The sequence below is a fragment of the Perna viridis genome, chromosome 1 (genome assembly GCF_037379345.1).
Source record: "Perna viridis isolate PV_CMFRI_1.1 ecotype Kerala chromosome 1, ASM3737934v1, whole genome shotgun sequence".
NCBI classification, from domain to species: domain Eukaryota; kingdom Metazoa; phylum Mollusca; class Bivalvia; order Mytilida; family Mytilidae; genus Perna; species Perna viridis.
Genome location: NC_142445.1, coordinates 10,121,931 through 10,142,071, shown reverse-complemented (window position 1 = coordinate 10,142,071; position 20,141 = coordinate 10,121,931). Strand labels below are relative to the sequence as shown.

Genomic DNA, 20,141 nt, shown 5'->3' with positions numbered 1-20,141 from the left:
CATGTACCAGTAAATTGGGGTTTTCACCTTTCAGTGTTTGAAAGTTATTCCAATTTTTGAAATATGAGTAGAATTGTTTCATAATTAATTTGGACTTGAGTAACAATAACTAAATGATTAATCTGTTTTGACAATTAGGTGATAAATCCACACATGAATGTTAATGTATTTACAAGTCTTTTATAAGCTACATGTATTTTCACTTTATTTAATATCTGTGAAAAATCAGTAATTTTAATTGGATAAAACCTAGGACAATGGTATTGACTAAGACAGCAATAATGACCTCGTCTGCTGCTCGCTCATTATTGCTGTCTTAGTCAATACCACTGTCCTGTGGGCAGTCTAAATATCACAATAATGACCAGTTTATCGACAATTATTGTATAATTAGTTATTTGCTATTGTTTGGTCTGGTCCACTCACTTCAGAAGTTGATGGTCAGCCACCATACTGGTCTGGTCCATTCACTTGTGGTTTATCTTTGAACAGAATATTACTACATGTACATAGCGAGTTACCTCAAGTTACCAAGACTAGACTTCTAGGTAGCTAAGGTTGATAAGTCAACTTGTTTATAGATTAGAACAAGTAGCCAGGACCTATACAGCTAGTTTTCATAGATCATGGTTTGTAATTGATCCTTGTGGATTTCTTCTTTTTATTTTGTAGTTACGTATAAATATCGATTTTTAACTGAACTGAAATGCAAACGTAGTTTAGCCCAACAAGCGAAAAAAATAATAACTGGTAATTTCTCTACCAGCTGGAAGAAGTCTTAGACTGACTTTTAATAAGAATTAGGGTTAATAAACTATTTCTCCTGAGAAAAAAAAATGCTACACTTCATCTACCTAGATTCAAGGAGAATTTGGTCATCATTTATGTCAATGTGACACTATAAAACAAAATCCAAAAAGGCCTATTATATTGCCAAGGGGTTAATAAGCATTATTTATGATGTATGGTCTTGAAATACTAGATTGGCTGAAATGGCTTGGGCCCTGACTGGCTTAATAGTAGGCCTGCTCCATTGTCTTGAAATACTTGATTGGCTGAAATGGCTGGGCCCTGACTGGTGTAAGAGAAGACATGCTTCATTGCCTATGATAGTCTTTTACATATATAGTTTAGTAGAGTGTCTTATGCCCTTCTATAACAGGAGAATACATTCATATTGCTATATAAGTAAATGGAGTGGAAAATCCAGGAAACTATTTTTTTGTGATGGTCTCTCTAAGCAATTTTATGCCCTCTGTGATTTTTGACAGTTCTGAAAACAAATACTCTATATGTCCTCAAACACCCAGATGAACCAGAGGTTTGATACAATATATATATTTATATTGGATAAGTTTTTTTAGCATGAGAACTGCTGTTAATGATCTATGCTAAGTATATTGACACAACAAATACAGAAAAATCTTACTGCTTCAGTTTACTTCCTAAAAAAAAACCTTTTGAAAGTTTCCCTAATTATTTTCATTTATATTCAACTTTTTGAGACAACCCCTACTAATCAAGAGATAATCCATTGATCTCTACCTGTATATGATATATACTATAGCAGGTTGTTCCAATTAGAAACATCAGCTTTATTGTGTATTGACATCTGATTCTGTGTTTGTCAATTTCACAGCCTATTATTTTTATGTGTCTATTATTTAGTAAGTGTGTGCTGTTATTAGAGCTTGTTACTGTAATTAGTAGATAAGTTTTGCATGTTTGACTTGTACCCAGTGCTCTTGGTAGAACATTAATTATTTTGGAAGTTTACAAATGTTGTTCTCGGTGTGACAGAAAGATGATTCTCAACCTGGATTAATTTCATTAAGCAGTAGAAAGTAAGTTTCGTCGATTGCTTGTCAAGCTTTTTTTTTTAAATACACGTTGATTTAAATAAATGTTTTGTTGCATGTTTAAGGCAGTTATTTAATAGAAATGTTCTGCGTCTTTTTTTCAAAATGGTAGTCTTGCTACTAATAGCTTCCAATCTTTTGCTGATTTTCTGATTGGCAGAATAATTTTTTTGACTGGATGACAGAGTTACAAGCAATATGATTAACTGTTTTTCATCAGTAGCCTGAAATTATTTGTACAAGTACTTGATATTATGTGGTTAAAGGGTGTATCCAGTGGGCTTGACCTAGGTCCTTTTAAAAAAAAAGAAAGAAAGATCACTAAAAAAACTGGATTTGACACATACATGCAAATCAAAAGAAGAAAGAATATTGGATTTACATGTTTTCCTGTATAAAGTAATATAGGTCAAAATCTAAGATGAACTTGCAATGCTGATTTTAAAAAAACATTATAGAAATGAACAATATAATCATTTGCTTCAGTCATTGGTACTATGATTATCACTATAGCATTCTTCAGTGCTTTGATTTCTGTAGCATTAGGTTAAACTTCAACTAAAATTTGAAAGAAAATGAGTGGCTTGGTCTACATTTGTGTATTGAATCTCATACTGGACTGATATCTGTAAAGTTATTGTTCAGTATGATGCCGCCAACTTAGCACATGCTGGCTCATCTCTTCCAACTTCATTCTGATGATGAAAAAAAAACACCATTTCCTTCTCAAAATTTAAATAATAAGTATTAATGTCTTGAAAGGTTGATAGTATGGATGTAATAAGGTGATATTTATGGTTCTTGGTTCTGATGTTACTGGTTCACATCATTGAACATTACAGGGAGAAACACCAATGTAATTGTAAATGAAGTCTCTTTAGGCATACATGTATTTATTTTTGACTAGGTTTTAATATTCTGCATCAGATTACCTTTAGAATGCAGTCACTTTAAGTGCCATGTATTCCTTTTCAGTATGCTTTTATATTTAGAGATTCATTTTTAATTGAAAAATGACCTGTATTCAATATCTGTTGTATTGAAATAAGAAAAAAACTTACTCAGATGTCTTGATGAAAAAGTGAATATGAATGCTTAGTATTGAAATGAATATGATATCCTTAACTGATATTAAGTCAACCATAGTAATCTGTTATGGTGAAAGTGTTATGAAATTATTATTATAGTAATACTGATATTAAGAGCTTGAGTAATGTTCAATAAGCCATCAAGAAGGCAATACGAATATTAAATGTAAAATTTTTATATTGTTAAAAGATCCAACTGATGTGTAAAATTAAGTTTAATTGATGATAATAAAGATTTTGGTTTAGGTAGTAGTATTTAGTAATAAAGCTGTTTTATTACTTTGTTTATAAAATGGCCCCGTGCAGGTCCGGGTGTTAAAAGAATAGGCCTGCAGCAGCGCTAAGCTTGTTGTAAAAGGTGACTAAATAGTGCTCAGAAACCTAGCCGGGGGCTAGGTGCTCTGCCCACAGAGCAACTGGGATGTGTGCCTCTAGCGTGTTACATGCTGGGGTTGTCAGGCTATAATACAGAAAACTTGACCGCAAACCATAGTGGTGCACCATGTTGGGAAAGATGCCACGTTCCTCGCACGTTAAAGAACCCTGCTGTGGTATTTGATAGGAGTAGGAACCTTTGCGCTCCGCCACAGGAGGCTAAATTGCCTGACCCTACCCATCCCTTCCTTTTATCTTGTGGCAATCAAAATTTGTTGACCCTATCATTCTTGTGTCCCATCCTATTTTTCATTTCTTGTTCATTTTATCATCCCTTTCATGTTCATCGTCTGAATATAGCTGAAATATTGCTGCTAGGATGTTAAACCTCAACAATCAATCAATCATTTATAAAATGTACACATTTTTTAAATCCTGGATATGTGAAGGTTCAAGTAACTTTGTAAGTACATAGTGAATATTGTCATAAAAAACCAGTAGCCATAGTAACATACTTAGTAACATGTACTATTTAAAAAAAAAATAAGATAGCAGACACAGTAAAATTTCGTTCTTTTTATTTACAATTTTCTACATTTCATTCAGGAAATAACACATGGCACGTATTTTCAATTTTCAATACAGCTTTTTCGACCGCCACCAAGTTATCAGTATTTTGCCAATCAGGAAACATCATTGCGATCAGGTGACTTGCGTTTCCATGGAAGATCGAAAAGCGAAACTATACAGACTGCGTTAGAAAAACAAATTTTACTGAGTCAAATCAAGGGTACTTTTTCAAAATTAACAGCCAAGTTCTATTATTTTAATAAAATATCAGGCACTTAAACCTATAACAGGAAACATTAGCATGCATGGAGGAGGTGGGAAATGAATAACACCCTTTTTTATTCATTTTATTACAATTTTAGTTCCCAAAGTTCATTTGAAATTAGGTATTTTGAAAATCAGTTAGGTGATGGTGAAGAGAGAACCTTTCTGATCCCTTTCTTCATTAAAGTTACAATTGTCAGTCATCATTTTTGTGTACCTTAATGTAACTGTATATTATGGAAGCTAAAAAAGGACAGTAAAATGTGCTCTAAACCTTGAAGTTTTGACCCATTACTTTCCACTTATTTGGAGCTAGATGGCACATATATTCTCCTGATGTATTCCTATTGTTGTATGGATATCCAATTATGTACCGGTACTCATGTAGCAACTTCTCTGAAAAGAGTTAATCACTGATAGTACATGTAACAGTGTTCATTATTCTTTACAATAACTATTGATCATGCTAAAAGCTCAAGGTCTTGTTTAGAATAACGGAGCAGTAATTATACATGTACATATTATTTTGAACACTTTCGTTACTGAATTTGATTATGAAGATTCAGATACAGCTGTCAAAGTTTGGTCAAATTGATATATGTAGGCTTAAAGTTTTACAAGTGATAAAATTCAGACATGGAGCACACACATACTGTAACCTTAGGTTTTTGTTTTTTTTCTAAATGCACATGTGCCTGCTACCCAAGTCTAAACACTATTTTGTTTTTGGCACCATTCATATTTACATAGATGTGAAAGTCATTAATAAGGTAGAGCAAGTCACAATATTGTACTTCTCTATGTGGCTGACAGTAAAGATCATACAGGCTCATATAGTGTATTTTGTTATTTTTTTTCTTTTTTTTTTATCACTTATTTCACCAGTATTGGAGTGCTGCTTGTATTAAGCGTGTTATGATAAACCTGATTGTCATTGCTTGTTTCCTCTTGATTTGTACTCAGTTGCCAACTGTTTTCCTTTAATCAGTAATATTGACATAGTGAAGGGATTGTATCTTCTTTTTTTTGTAGATTCCATTCTGGTATTTATAAATAAGTGAATGTTGGAACTGCTACCTTGTCAATTAAAATGCAGTTAGTAGTTGTGCACTTAATGGTTTAATTGAGTGTAACTGAAGAAGATTGGCCAAAGGCTATGTGAGCTATTGCCATCACTTGGCATCAGTCGTTGTCTGTCGTCATTTTTAACAATTTTTCAAAACTCTTTTTTCTCTGACACTACTTGGCCACTTGGAACCAAACTTGGTATGAAATATCCTTGGTGTATTATGCATGGAACTGAAGTGGGGATTTTTGATCCATCAAAAAACATGACTGCTGTTACTAAAAATAGAACATAAGGGTCAGACAATAGGTTTTTGCATACATCTCCAAAACCATTAGGTTAAGCCAAATTCTTGGAAGTTGTTTTATACCACCTCTGTTGGTATCCTCTCACCAACAAAGTTGCTTAGGTGTTTTTATTACCAGCTCTATGAGTATCCTCTCATCAATATGCCTTACAATAATATGATCATGTGATACATCAGTAAGTTGCTTAGGAGTTGTTTTTATACCACATCTTTTTGGGTAAAAACATTTAAAAAATGGCTGTGTTTTAAAAGAAACAAACCTCAATATTTTTTAAAAAGTATTCAAATAATCAGTATTCTTTGAGTGACTTATAATTGTGATACTCCTTATGTTCCGAAGAATATTTTCCTTTTGCTTAGAAATATTATAGCCATTCTGGTTTAGACAAGAGAAAAGGTCAGTACCATTGTAAACATTGTCATTAGGCTATCTGTAACCATTGCATAGAACCAATACCAATTTTATATCATATATCACCTTTCATTTTCTTGTCTCACTTTCAACCATACTCATTGATTTTTCTCATTAGCGGTAAATCAAGAGTTCCTCATTAACTCTTGTTGGTGCTAAAGCAAGGGTTACTTATTAACTCTTACTGGTGGGATTTTATCCCATCAATTGTATCAGTAATTATCAAAAAAATGTGTAAAAATGTCAAAATAAATGTTTTTTGGATCATTTGAAAAATCTGAGATGGAGAGGAATCACACTTCTTCCATCTGGTAAAGATAGTGATGACTAAATTTACATCTGTAGGTGATGTGCAGTGCTACAGTTTAAATTGGATATTAAACATCATTAAACATTAGCATAGGTATATGTTTCATAAAATAGTCAGTAGTTGTCAATATCAAATCATACATTAATGGATTTCGTCCTCCCCCACCCCTCCCAAAAAAAAAAAAAAAAAAAAAATCATAATAAAACAACAAAAAACTACAAAAAGGACTAATTTGTTAAATTATGCATTAAATATGCTATAAACAAATAAGTTCATCTTTTTATCTGATTATGCTTCCTCCTGTTTATTCCATTACCAGCCTTTGACATGAGGAAAATTTAAATTGCTGTTGCCATTATCAGAACTCATTACTTGATGATGTTAATATGTAATAGTGTATTTTCCCAATAGTATTTGGATCCAATTGCTAACTTTGTACATGATAAAGCAGTTCAGAGTGTGTAATCAAGGATACTTTTATATCGATATTAACCAGCATTGTTGGCTTATACTGTCACACTGGGTGAGAAATATTTGTTGTATCAGAAAAATAGGTTTTGAAATTTGTTTATGCATAGTTTCATGTATTGAGTTGTGATACATTGTAGTGAAAAGTATATTCTGGTTATCAAAAACTTGTATACTGGTTTAGACTTTTTACAAGTCTCTTGGAAATGTATGCACAGTATTCTTCAATCTATTTAACAGCTGATCCTGATCACTCCTGTTATGTCACATGACATGACAGAAAACTGGGAGCAATGTAAGATTTGGTTTTAATTTCACTGAGTTATATTTAAATTATCACAACTATCTAATGTTCTGTTACTGTCCAACTGCAGTACTGGTTATCAAAAGTATACACTGGTTATCATCAAGTATAAACTGGTTATTATAAAGTATTTACTGGTTATCAAAAGTGAAAAGTTTATACTGGTTATCAAAAAGTATAGTCTAATTATCATGTCAAAAGACCAAGATAAAGGTCAAATTAAAGAAAATGTGTGTTTACTATTACTTTACCCACCCTTTTTCAGCTAGAAACAGTGTACCCTAAAGTTTTAGCTTAAAGTTAGTATGTATCTCCAATAGAATCAATATAAAAAAATAGTAAACTGAAAAAACACCTACCTACCTACCTACCTTTCCTTTTTTTAAAGTTGTAATAGGAAGCACACATTTTATTTGCAGTCTTATACAGAAAAAGTAGGATACACATACTAATAAAATAAAACTAAAACTAAGGTAAATTGGTAGGATAAACCCATTTCTGATGGATAAACATTGTGTGAATTTTCATCATCTTTTAAAAAAAATATAACCTTTGGGTGACAGTAGTTGGTGAACACTTACTTTAGGTACCAGTTTTACATCACATATTCCTGAGCGGGTGTACATCAAAACATTGAGCGTATAAAAATATAGTGCATTTTCTTTTTGTCTCTTTATAAACTAATGTTTTGTCAAAAGATATGAACAATTACTTATAAAATAGAGCAATTATAACACTATAAGATGACAAACTTTTCTGTTATGAAAATTTAGCATTATAACATTTAAGTGAGTGCAAAATGAAAGTGAAAGTTGAGAAAAATGCAATTTATAGTTCAAGACTACTTTTCTGTCCAATCATTGTGGACTAGCCCTACTTTTTTGTGGGAAATTAAATCCTTAGAAATGCTACATAAGTGAAAGTTTTATTGAATCAACTTGCATATTTTTTTTTTTTAAAATCGTAAAAATATGCACTTCACTATAGAAGTCTATGGGAAAATTAATACAATACTTAGACTTTTATAATCAGATACTTAAGATTGATTTAAATTAATGATAAGCTCAGTAAATTATAGAGGAGATAATCAACTTATCTACCCTGAGTAAACACCATTATAAGTGAAGTACCTAAGTCACTGACCATGTAGTGGACTTCCTATTACAAACTAGGAATTTAGTTATTTTAAAGCCTATGTTTGGCTACCTTTCACTTGTATGGTGTAATTGGTCATTTGGCTTGGGTTGTACTCATTCTGTCTCTGTAAATGTAAGCAAGTCTGTTTCATTTTAATATTTATCTATGATTATATACAAAGAACTATACATTACAGTTTGTAGTGCAGCTGTACTTTATAGTATAGAATGTGCCTATTTATAATTTCAAGTGTTAAAGATTTTTTTGCTACACTTCAATCAATTTTAAGAAAAAAATGTTGATTTTGAAAATTTTAAAATTTTATCAAAGTAAAATTTTTGATTTATATCTTCATTCAAAAATGCTTGTTTACTGTGAAACAAATCTGAAATAATGTGCAGTAGTAAGCCCAGTATGGTAAACATTTGCAGTATTAGATCACAGGCCCTAGTTTAAGGTTTGTACATGCTACACTGTATATACATGTAATTATTGATAGTGAGTATATGGGGGGGGGGGGCTGACTATAGTATGTGTTTTAAATGTATAACATTTGTCATCTACAATGAAAGTTATTTTTGGTATATATATATCAGTCCTTGGATTATATTGTTCAATTATTTGCTTCATTGTATTTTGGGTATATAGCATGCTCTGATTGTTGTGGTAGGGGATCAAAAAAGGAATAATTTCAACTGATAAATGAGTGATTACATGGAATAATAAATGTTTACTAAATCTATTTGAGAATTACTGAATTAAAATGACTATGGTACATGTACATGTAAATGGGTTGATTTCACATAATAACAATGTTAACTCGTGTGTTACAATATAAGGACAAATATGTGTCATCTTTTCTTCTCTTTTGTTCTGTCTGTTAAGTATCACAAGAATGGCATGAATATATACCCTTTAAATGATTGATCTCCCCTGAGGTCATTTTACCCAGGATGGTCTATTGATATCACAACATAAAGGAAAAAGATCTAACCAGGATTTCTAAAAATAGAAACCAACATGTAGATTGTTATATAAGCTGACATTTTTTCATTTGATAATATTGTTTACCCTCCCTTCCATGGCTTGTTCAAACTGTAGTAGTTGTGTTAATATTGTGTTGTTATATTCAAGTGGACATTTTGGAATTAATACATATATGTCATATCTGTATGTATATTTTGAAATCTCACTGAAGAAGATCTAGATTTCATTTGATTTTATCTCTTTGTACATTATCAGCTCTAAGCTATATCGTTTTTTATAAATCAATTTGTTAGATTCTCTAGGCTATAATAGTATATGATTTGCATATGTATGTCACCAAAATTTTAATTTCCCTTGTAAAATTCTCCAATTTACAAGTCTGCTTGTAATGTACCAGTATTATATTGTTAAAAACCATTTAAATATTTGAAAAAAAGACTGTCCATGTTGAAACCAGGCAGATCCTTAGTTATAGCTGACACATACAAGTTCGAAGTTCTCAAATAGTTCAACCAAATTATGAATAGATCAAAGAGTTCTTTCCCTTTTCTCAGGAGTTTGTGATCTCTATTGGTAGAAACTGTTTTGAAAATGACGTTTGGCATATGTGCCACCCACAGCTGGGGTCTTCCATGGACACCCTCATAAAATTATTGTAATAAAGGAAATAATTATACAAATCTTATACACATGATAAGAATATCCAAAAAAAAAATACGAATAAAATGTAGGTTTTTTTTTTTTTTCAAATACTGGGTAACCACTATCTGTCCATCTCACAGCCTAAGATGACTCAAAATGGCTGTTGCTTAATACAATTATATTAATGTTGGAATACTTGTTCATTGATAGAAGCCTGAGAACAAATTTGACAGTTCTAAAAATAAAAGTCTGATTGATAAATCCTTGGTTTTAATTAAGAATGTTATACAATTGATTAATGTACTCTACAGGAATTTACACTCATTTCCAATGCAGTTAGCATCTTGTAGCAGAAAAAAGCTTTATGATATAAATAGTCTGGTAGATAACCTCATGTCAGACAGATTCTTTGAACACCACTTTTTACCAACATAACCAGCTTTTTTAAACTTTATTTATGATAATTCATTCTCTGAAAAGTTAGATAATTCTTTAAAATGTGATCATAGTTCATTGAGTATCCAGGAATATTGTTTTTGCAAGTGCTTTCTAGTGAGGTAGATATGCATTAAAATATCTGCAGAATAAATATTAGAACTTTTGTGATAATTTTATATGTACTATGATACTGGTCTTAAAAAATCAGAATTGGTTATTCTGAACACTGTGAAAATTTATATTGGATCCATTATCAGATTTGAAGTAAAGTCTTGTTTTGGTGAATACAGACAAGTGTTTCTAATTTGTTATTGTGTACATAAATTTTTACCAGATACTACTGGTAATAAAAGTTGACTGAAATGTTGATATTCTGTTATTTATGAGCTATTTATATATTGTATATCCATGATTAGGACAGCTAAACTTTAAAATTTTTAGGCTACATATGTATTTTTATATTTTTCAAGTAATTAATCAGTCAACCGCTTGCAGAGTAAGAGCGGTTTCTGCTATTTTTCATAACAGGTGAATTATTTTTTATACATTGATACCAGTTAAAACTTTCTTTGAATGATATGATAGTTATGTGGAGCAGAATGAACATATTACAACAACAATGAATGGACTGTTACTGGGAGATGTTCTTTTATACAGCTGTTGGCTTACCAATTCAATCAATCAGCATTCAGCTGTTCTGAAATAAGAACTCATTTTGTCGATTTTTTTGTCTACCATTTGTTACAATAATAATAATAATAATAAAATCTTTATTTCAAGAGGGTTACACAGTTAGTTTACAAGCTAATCTTCCCTGAGGCCCTCACACACAAAAACTATATCTACTAGAAATTAAAAATAAACACAACACAAAAACAAAAGCTGATTTGACAATACAAAATCACTTTAAGATAATACAATATAGAACATTAAAAAAAAAAACAAACCAAAAAACAGTAGATATAATGGAGTGATAAATTATTTGGAGACTCTTCAATACAAATTACACTTGTATTTATTTTATTTTTTCAGGTACGAGAAGTTCTAGACCATCTAAGCAAGAAGAAGTGTGTACTATAGAGTGTGTGGTACTTGATTTCATTTGAATAGAATTCAGTAAATGATTAGATAAGACATTTGGCTGATTTGTTAGACATCTCTTGTACTGAATTAAGTAGGCATATCTGAGAATTCTTCCAGGATTTCTAAGTATAGAATTGGTAAGATCAAATGGATCAATATTTTAATGAAATTTGAGGGAAAAAAATAGTACTCCTACCAATGATCAAAATAGATAAGCTCTACAATATTTTAGCAAATAATCTTTGTTCAATGATTGTCAGGAGTATTATAAACATGTAGATTATCCCCTATCCAGGAAGTAGTCTATGAACTTAATTACTCCCTTGACTAACATAAATATTTTTAGCAATATGGTGGGAATTCCTTTTTTTTTATTTATAGGTTGAGCTTTGATGATTTTATAAGATGAATATTTATGGTAATTTTACTTTTTATGCAATTGCATGTACAATGCTTAAATTATTGCATTAAATGTTTTTTTGAGAAAATAATTTAAATTCAAATAAATTGAACAAATGAATTGTAAGTACTTTTTACCTTCATGTGTTCTTTTGGACGAGCTGAAAAGATATTAACACACCCGTCAAAGTAAAGATATGTTTTGATAATAAACCCTTTTGTGCTAGCTTTGGGATAGTCATTGAGTATGCATAGACCATGCTCAATATACACTTCCAAGAGGAAAATTCTTTTGTTCTACTCAAGCCCTACCACGTGGAAGTGTATATTGAGCATGCTCATCAACTTACCACAAAAGGGTATATTTTTTAACTATAAGAGTGTTAGGGCTAAGTTAAAAGCCATTATACTTACTATTTAATGTTTGTGCATACAAGATATAGGGAAGTTTGTGTTTTTTACGAGTAAAAAAAAATATATATTCATTTAGATAACTCTTTTAATTTGAAGTCATGTGTAGGGAAACTACATGAATTTTTTCTGCATAACTTCCTTGTTTGAAAATATTTTGAATACATGTTATGAAATTTATTTAGCATGTAAGTTATCATTTTCTGAAAATTTAATTTACAGACTAATCTACAATATTATTTTGCTATTGTTTGATTTTATTTGTCTTAAAATGTTTCTCTTTTAAGTGTGAAAAATCAATAATTAAATAACATATTTGCTGTTCAGCTTAGAACTTAAAATATTGAATGATCAACTTGTACATGTAACATTTTTTTTACACGCCCACCTTCCCTTAGTAACCATAAACCAAGAAAAAAAAAAGAAAAAAAGATATTGGTCAAAATAGTCGTGAGTATAGTGATTTTATGTGATATGTGATTGTAACTTTCTTTGACAATTTCCACCTGCAGTTATTCCTAAGGATTGTAACTATTATAAGAATTGAAATTTTAAAAACATTGAGGAGTATTGTCTTTTGACAGGTGCTATTTGCCTTACTATCCACTGAAATTGTAACAAAATACTAATTAGTCTTAAGTTTACCTTGATATGAAGAATCATTCAAACAATTTACATGTTAATTTTGAGAATATAAAACTTAAAAGATATGCTCTATTATTATACCACATATATTTTGGGATATGTTTACTGGTAATAATACTATATTAGTAGGTTTGTAATAGTTTACACTTGTTTTTATACACCTTTAAGTTATTATGGTATACTCACTTTCAGTTCCTTGGTTATAGAACTTAAACTCTTTAATAATGCCTTATCAGAATTTCTTTAAAATTTACAAAAGTAGTTGTTATGGTGGTCTTTAAGTCTGTATATTTTTAAGCAATTTATGATTCCGCTGCCTTAAGGGCATTAGGTTTTGTTACCTAGGCAGCAGCAGCTCTTTTCAGGAATGATTTTGAATTGGGTATGCAGCTTCAGCTTCATGGGTTTTTGGATTAACTGCACAATTGGAACAAATAATTGCTTTTTGGGATGTCAATCCCATAGATTTTTTTTTTCCACAGAAGTCATATCTAGCTGTGTCATGTATATCAGAAGTATCTTGTTAACATGATTTTTAGAGCACCTTATTAGAATTGCTTTAAATTTAATGGGTTATTAGTCTCTTTTTGATAAAATTACAGTTTTTATTAATGAGTTATAGCAGTCATTCAGCTTTCTACCAGGTGGGGACAGAATGATCATACTCTCTTGATTCAGCTTTTATTTTTATATGTTTAACATATCTATTTACACTTATTGACTTCATTTTTTACATGAACATGTAACTACAATCAGTATATAATCTATTATGATATTGTCCCAGTTTTTAAAGTTTTGAATTGTTGTTGTGATACCTCCCCTTTAAATCTGAACTTAACTTCCTACATTACAGGGTCTGAATCAAGGTGAATATTTGGCTCATTCTTCCTTATTAGAAAAGTGAAGAAAATTCTGGACCAAAGCAAAAGCTGGAGATAAATTGTGTAATATAAGAAGGCCATTGTAATGGATTCTAACTGACACCTAAAGTATTGAAATCACCCATTACTAAAGGTAGGATTTACATTCTGTATGTTTGTTTATGTATGTAAACTACAACAATTTGACCTAATTATTAACAGTTACATTGGGTAATGTACATGCCAGGTGGGAGAAGTTTATGGACTAGTAAATTACAATAGTTATCTTTCAAACAAATTTCCTATGATAAATTCATATGATAATCTTAAAGTTTTCCTGATAAACTTTTATGTGGTGAAAGTGTCTCATATTTGTGTTACTTGTCACCCCTCATAAATATTTAAATCTTTCTTTTCAATTGTATTTCCATCACGATTTACCTGATTTAGTATTTTTTTCAATGTATACACTGATGAACTCATTATGCACCTGTTCACAAAAGGGGAGCAGTTATTATTACACTTCTACATTAACAACTAGAAATTTTCACAAGATTGAAAAATAATCTTACATCATATTGTTGTGAATGATTACTGGGCCTATACTCTGTAAGTGACTGTACTTTTTATACCTTACTGAATGATTAATGTTTCTTCTATCTCTTGATAACTATCAGAGAGTATGTAACTTGTCTTCCAATAACCCTTTGAGTTACATAAATATTGATCAAGCTGTTGAGCTTTGAAATTGAAATTGAAGACTGAGAATGAAATGTATGGTCAGGTTATAAATCAACTCATGTGATATAATCTTTAATGAAAAATTTGAGAAAGTGATAAAATATGGTAGATATAATAGAGGGAGGATGTCTAAAAAAAGAACAAGTTTATTCTCTGTTCCAATTTATAGTCTATTGGGATCCCGTTTATTTGTAATTTTTGGTGGTAGAAAGAATAGAAATTGTCTAACAGACACACTAATGGACCAGAAATATGTATCAGTGGGACCAATTGGAAACCAGTCAGTTTGATCACCTGTGGAAGTATTGAGATATCAGATTAATAAGAGGTGTAAGATTTGGTCTGTATTTTACACAGCTTTCTCATGATGAATTGTATGTTATTTTTCTTGGATATAAGCCACTTCCTGGTCAACAGATGAGTTCTATAATTGTTGTATTAATTATTCATTTTGATGTAAACAATCATATCCTACCAAGGAAGAAAATTATTGAAGGGTACCTAATTTCATGGATTTTGTGGACCAGTCAAACCACAAATTTGAATTAACATCGATAACAAATTTCTGATGATAGGCCTTACATTAAATTTCTGATGATAGGCCCTACATGTAGCATAAATTAAAAAACTCCATAAACTAATGATGTTTTGACATACCACGAAACTTGGCTTCCACAAATATTAGTACTGTTACAGAATGTGATATATAAGAGAACTTCTTTGGGCTTAGAGACAGTATATAAATTTATACCCTCCACTTTTGTTTAAGTTGTGTTGTTAAAATTTGACCTCTTTAAAAAAGAGAGGTGAGCATTAAAAGAAGGTTCTGGCAGTCTTGTTATATTTGTGTAGGTTTTTGTTGTATCTTTGGTCAGTTTTTAAGTTTTTCTCATTTTTCTCTTATCATTTCTTTATTGCTATTATTAGCTCACTTTGATACAAGATCTATAACACTGGTGATCTTTGGAAATGTACTTTCAAAATTTCAAAAAGTGTATCCGTCTGCAGAGTGAAAATGAAAGGGTAATCCCCTACTTCTGGTCATATTTGTAGAGATATGTACATTGACATTAAATTGATGATTAGTTATTAGTTAAATTACAATTGATGAAAGGCTTAATAAAGTTGGGAAATGGGTGTTTGGGCAGGGAAGCATCTAGAGTGAATACCTTACAAATATTACAGAATGTTAATTACAGAAAACAGGAAGCATATAAATATATTCAAGAACAGAAGAATATAAACTATTTAGTAGCACTCCAGCTAAGAATCATGCAAAATGTGATTCATTGTTGAAAACCCTACATATTTTTATTTTTTTTATATTTTGTTAAAATTGCCATAGTAAATAGGAATTAACATTGGATTTTTTCATATAACCTGTGTTCTTAGGAGAAAAAAATTGTGTAGAATGCATTGTAGATTTCAAAATTAAGGGAGATAACTTTGTAAATAACACTCAAATACAATAGAATCTATTGGATTTCAATTTTGATTATCTCCTAAGAGCAGAAAGATTGGAATGAATAATTACACATTTCATAATATAGACCCATAAAACAACATAATTTCAAAAATAAAAATGAGTAGCCATTTTTGGGGTGTGCATGGTATCACATTTTTCAGATTTTGCAGATTTTTACAAGGTCAGCTTCTTAAAAATGAAAGCACTGATGAACAAAGAATAACAAAGAGCAGAATATGTTACACAAAACCCGTTTACTGGTACCCTTGTAAAGCTGTTCAGAAACATAAGGACTACAGTTGTCTAAACAGAACCGAAGTTGTTTAACTTATTCTGTATTTATGATATTGTCACCAAGAAGTTCCATACCACTGGTATTGAATTGAATCTCTCTGAGGAATTAAGGGCTGAAAAGGGCCAAAAACACAGTTTTCTGGTTTAAGTACAGATGTATGGATGTTTGTAAAATAATGATAATTCCTCTCCATCCGACTCTGTTGCTGTACTGTGTACTCCCGTGTAGTATATAGACCAGTGATAATTCCTTTCTATCCGACTCTGTTGGTGTACTGTGTACTCTCCGGTAGTATTTAGAACAATGATAATTTCTCTCCCTCTGACTCTGTTGGTGTACTGTGTACTCCCTTGTATTATATAGACCAATGATAATTCTTCTCCATCTGCCTCTGTTGGTGTACTGTGTACTCCCCTGTAGAATATAGACCAATGATAATTCTTCTCCATCTGACTCTGTTGGTGTTTCTGTTATATTCACTTTCTTTCATTTCTTTATCAAGTGTTCTCCTCCAGGTTAAATTTAGTTGTCCCATTTTTATTTGAGATGTCTACTATAGGGCTTGGCAAGTGATGTTAAGTTTACTTAACACAGTGTATACCACAGCCATTTCCATTTTCTCTTCTTTTTTTTTGCATGTTTGGTATGTATTTTAATTCTTTTCCATATATATGTTCATTTCTGATTTTACTTGGCCACCATATCAGTGAGAGGGTTTACAACTGTTTGGAGTTCTTTATTGGCAACTGTTAAACTCCATGTTTCTGCTCCATTAAGCATTAATACATATTGGTATCACATAACGGGTATCTCAGAATTTGGTTCTAGTAGTAATTTGCCTGAATTTCCATACTTTTCTATGCATGCCATAATTAGTTTACAAAAACTTTAGCCAATGTCTAATTTATGTTATCATCTGTGCCACCTGGATGGTTAACAACACTCCCCAGATATGTAAGTCATGTTATATGTTTTTACTTTACCATTCAGGAATTATTGACCAAAACGGGGCCTTAAATTACAATCTTTGCATAAATTGCTTATTTTATTTGTTGAATTGTAAATTTTAAAAGTTCAGGACCTTGTAAGCTTGAAGGTGGTTGTATCAAGCTGTGCCCTTTTGAACACAATTTTACTATTGATTGAGTAAACAAGGAAGTAAAATAACTACCTTTGTTTCCGAACTTGATCTTTACTCTTTACTTTATCAATATTCAATTTATTTTGCAATTGATGAACTTGTAATTACACTATTTATTACTTTAATGGAAGCAGTCTGTTTAAGTCATCCATATTCTGAGTAGCAAAACAGAAAATCTGGATATCATCACTTGTCACAATGAATGTTCATTTTGCAAAAAATGATCTTTGTTTTGTATAAATGGAATTGTAATGGAAGCTGCAGTGATGGGAAATACCATACAAATGTAAAACAATAACAGTAAATTTTATTGTACATTTGTATTGCTGTTCTTTTTTTATTAAAATGCGTTGTGAAATAACTACCACCCAGTTTTCATCATAGGAGTTTGATGTAACATGTACATGTGCTGTATTGAAAGTTCATTCTATATCATACTGTAACCACTGTTTGTCCATATTAACCATGGATAGTGGTTTATGACCTTGAACATTTAGCTCAAGGTTAAATTCCTATTTTTTTTTGGCACACCTGGCAAAAGGCCAAGTAAGCTATTGCCATCACTTGTCGTCTGTCATTGTCGTTGTCCATCATCTATACAATTTTTCAGAACTCTTCTCCTTTGAAACTACTTGACCAATTAGAAGCAAACTTGGTATAAATGTTTCTTGGGGTATCCCGCATAGAACTGAAGTGGGGATCCATTGAAAAACATGGCCTCTCTTACTAAAAATAGAACATAGGGAGCCAGACAGAAGTTTTTTGCATGTATCTCTAAAATCTTTAGCTTTAGCCAAGTTCTTACAGTGTAAAAGTGTTCAACATGATGAGATCTATTTGTGGTCAAATTTTTGTTCTAATCTGTTAGGCCATGTTGGAGTTATTGCCCTTTTTCAACATTTTTTGCTCTTTTCAATTTTATTTTGATAAAAATATTTCTGCTCTGACATTATTTGACCTATTGGAACCAAATTTTTGTGAATGTTCCTTTGGGTATTCTGCATAGAAAAAATATGGGAATTTGTGATCCGTCAAAAAACATTGCCTTTGTTACTAAAAATAGAACAAAAAGGTCAGACAAGTTTTTCGCACATATCTCCAAAACCGTTAGATTTAACAAAATTCTGACGTCGGGTGAAAGTATTCAGCATGATGAGATGTAAGTGAGGTTTAATTTTCATTTTAATCTTATAAGCTATGTTGGAGTTACTGCTCTTTTTCAACATTTTTGCCCCGTTTTTAATGTTATTTCTTTACAAAGTTTTCTCCTCTGAAACTTCTTGACCAATTAGAACCGAACTTAGTATGGGAATTCCTTAGGGTTTTCTGCATAGAAATGATATGGGGATTATAAAAAAGAAAACATGGCTGTGGTTACTAAATATAGAACAATGGAGTTAGAAGTTTTTCTCATACTTCTCCAAAACTGCCAGGTTAAGCAAATTTCTTTCAATTGCTGATTCTTATTATTAGGCCTACAATAGTCTACAGAGGGTCAATGTTGTCGGACGACTCATGTTCAGAGTTACTATCCTTGAAAGGCAAAAAAATATTTTTTAGCAGTTTTAAGCCGATATCTTGAAAACTATAATAGACAAAAAGAAACTTTCAATTAATGAAATGATCCTTACTCTTATTAATTCAAAATTGTCAGACAACTCCTTGTTGGAATTATTGCCTTTTAAAGGCAAAAATTTAACCAGATGAGCGATTCAGCTCCTTGTAGCCTCTTGTTCAATACAAACTTATGTCCGTGCTCTAATATTTTCTTCTTTCAAAGTTGGCTTTTGATATTTTGCATGTGGGTAGATCACTTAAAGACAATGTGTGGAGTGCCATGGATATTAGCTTCTGACCTTGAACATTGACCTCAAGGTCAAATTTCTGTTTTTTTGTTCAGTGACAAAAATATATTTGATTCCATACTTGTTTCTCATCTTGGTGAATATTTCTATTGAATATGAGTGCCACATTAAAAACTGAAAATTTCAAGTTGGCAAGCTTTTCCCAAATCCATTTTGAATACAGAAGAACTTCACTCACTCGAACTCTGATGGCTCGAAAACACCTTGGATTTCTCGAACTTCGATTTCTCAAACACTCAAACTGACTAGTAAGTCTGTTTGGTAATAAGTCTTAGAGAATAATGTCACTAGCTTGAACTCGTCAGCCATTTTGTCAGCTTTCGTAATAAAAGGCGGGAAAGACTGAAACCTTGCCATTAATTAGTGTCATTTTAGTTAATTACTGGTAATATTTAAGTCATCACTAATTAGGTAGTAAAATAGTACTGATTGAAGTTTGAGAATGTTCTGATGTCGGTATATAATGAAATTATCAAATAAAATCAGATGAAAACAAATTATTGACCAAGGAAATTGAAATCGGTACATTTTTAAAAGCGAACACAGTCTTTTTTAAGTCCACAAATCAAAATAAACTTTCGAAAGCGAATGAAAAAGATCCAAAAATTGACAGAACTCGTAGGAAGTAAGCAATTTCTAATGATAAATCAAAATAAGACGGGCAACGAATAAAATCCTGTAACAAACTTCAATTTCTTGAACTCCCGATAACTCAAATATATTTCAATGGTCCCTTGGTGTTCAAGGTACCAGTATCATATTGCATATCCCTGAGCGGGTGTATGTCAAAACATGGATGCTATAAAAATATAGTGCATTTTCTTTTTGCCTCTTTACAAACTAATGTTTTGTCAAAAGACATGAACAATGACTTAAAAAATAGAACAAACATCACACTGTGAGATGAAGAACTTTTTTTAAAAGAAAATCTAACATAATATCATAAAAATGTTCCACTGAAAAGGTTGGTTTGGTGAGTGCAAAACGAAAGTGAAAGTAGGGAAAATGG

At 31.2% G+C, this 20,141-nt stretch overlaps 1 protein-coding gene across 14 annotated transcripts in view; it reads left to right on the top strand.

Moving 5' to 3' along the window:
* The window catches only part of LOC148627173 (protein kinase C delta type-like), a 65,153-nt gene that overhangs the window by 2,743 nt on the left and 42,269 nt on the right, over positions 1-20,141 (top strand). Inside the window, exons 2-4 of one of the 14 annotated variants that reach the window (XM_088568954.1) lie at positions 11,260-11,447; positions 12,519-12,570; positions 13,619-13,779. The gene's annotated coding sequence lies outside the window, so the exon portion shown is untranslated. Of the gene's footprint in view, positions 1-1,721; positions 1,845-9,195; positions 9,331-11,259; positions 11,448-11,709; positions 11,729-12,289; positions 12,309-12,518; positions 12,571-13,618; positions 13,780-20,141 lie in introns of those variants that run through there. The other 13 variants (XM_088569007.1, XM_088569017.1, XM_088568946.1 and 10 more) reach the window with 13 other exon arrangements.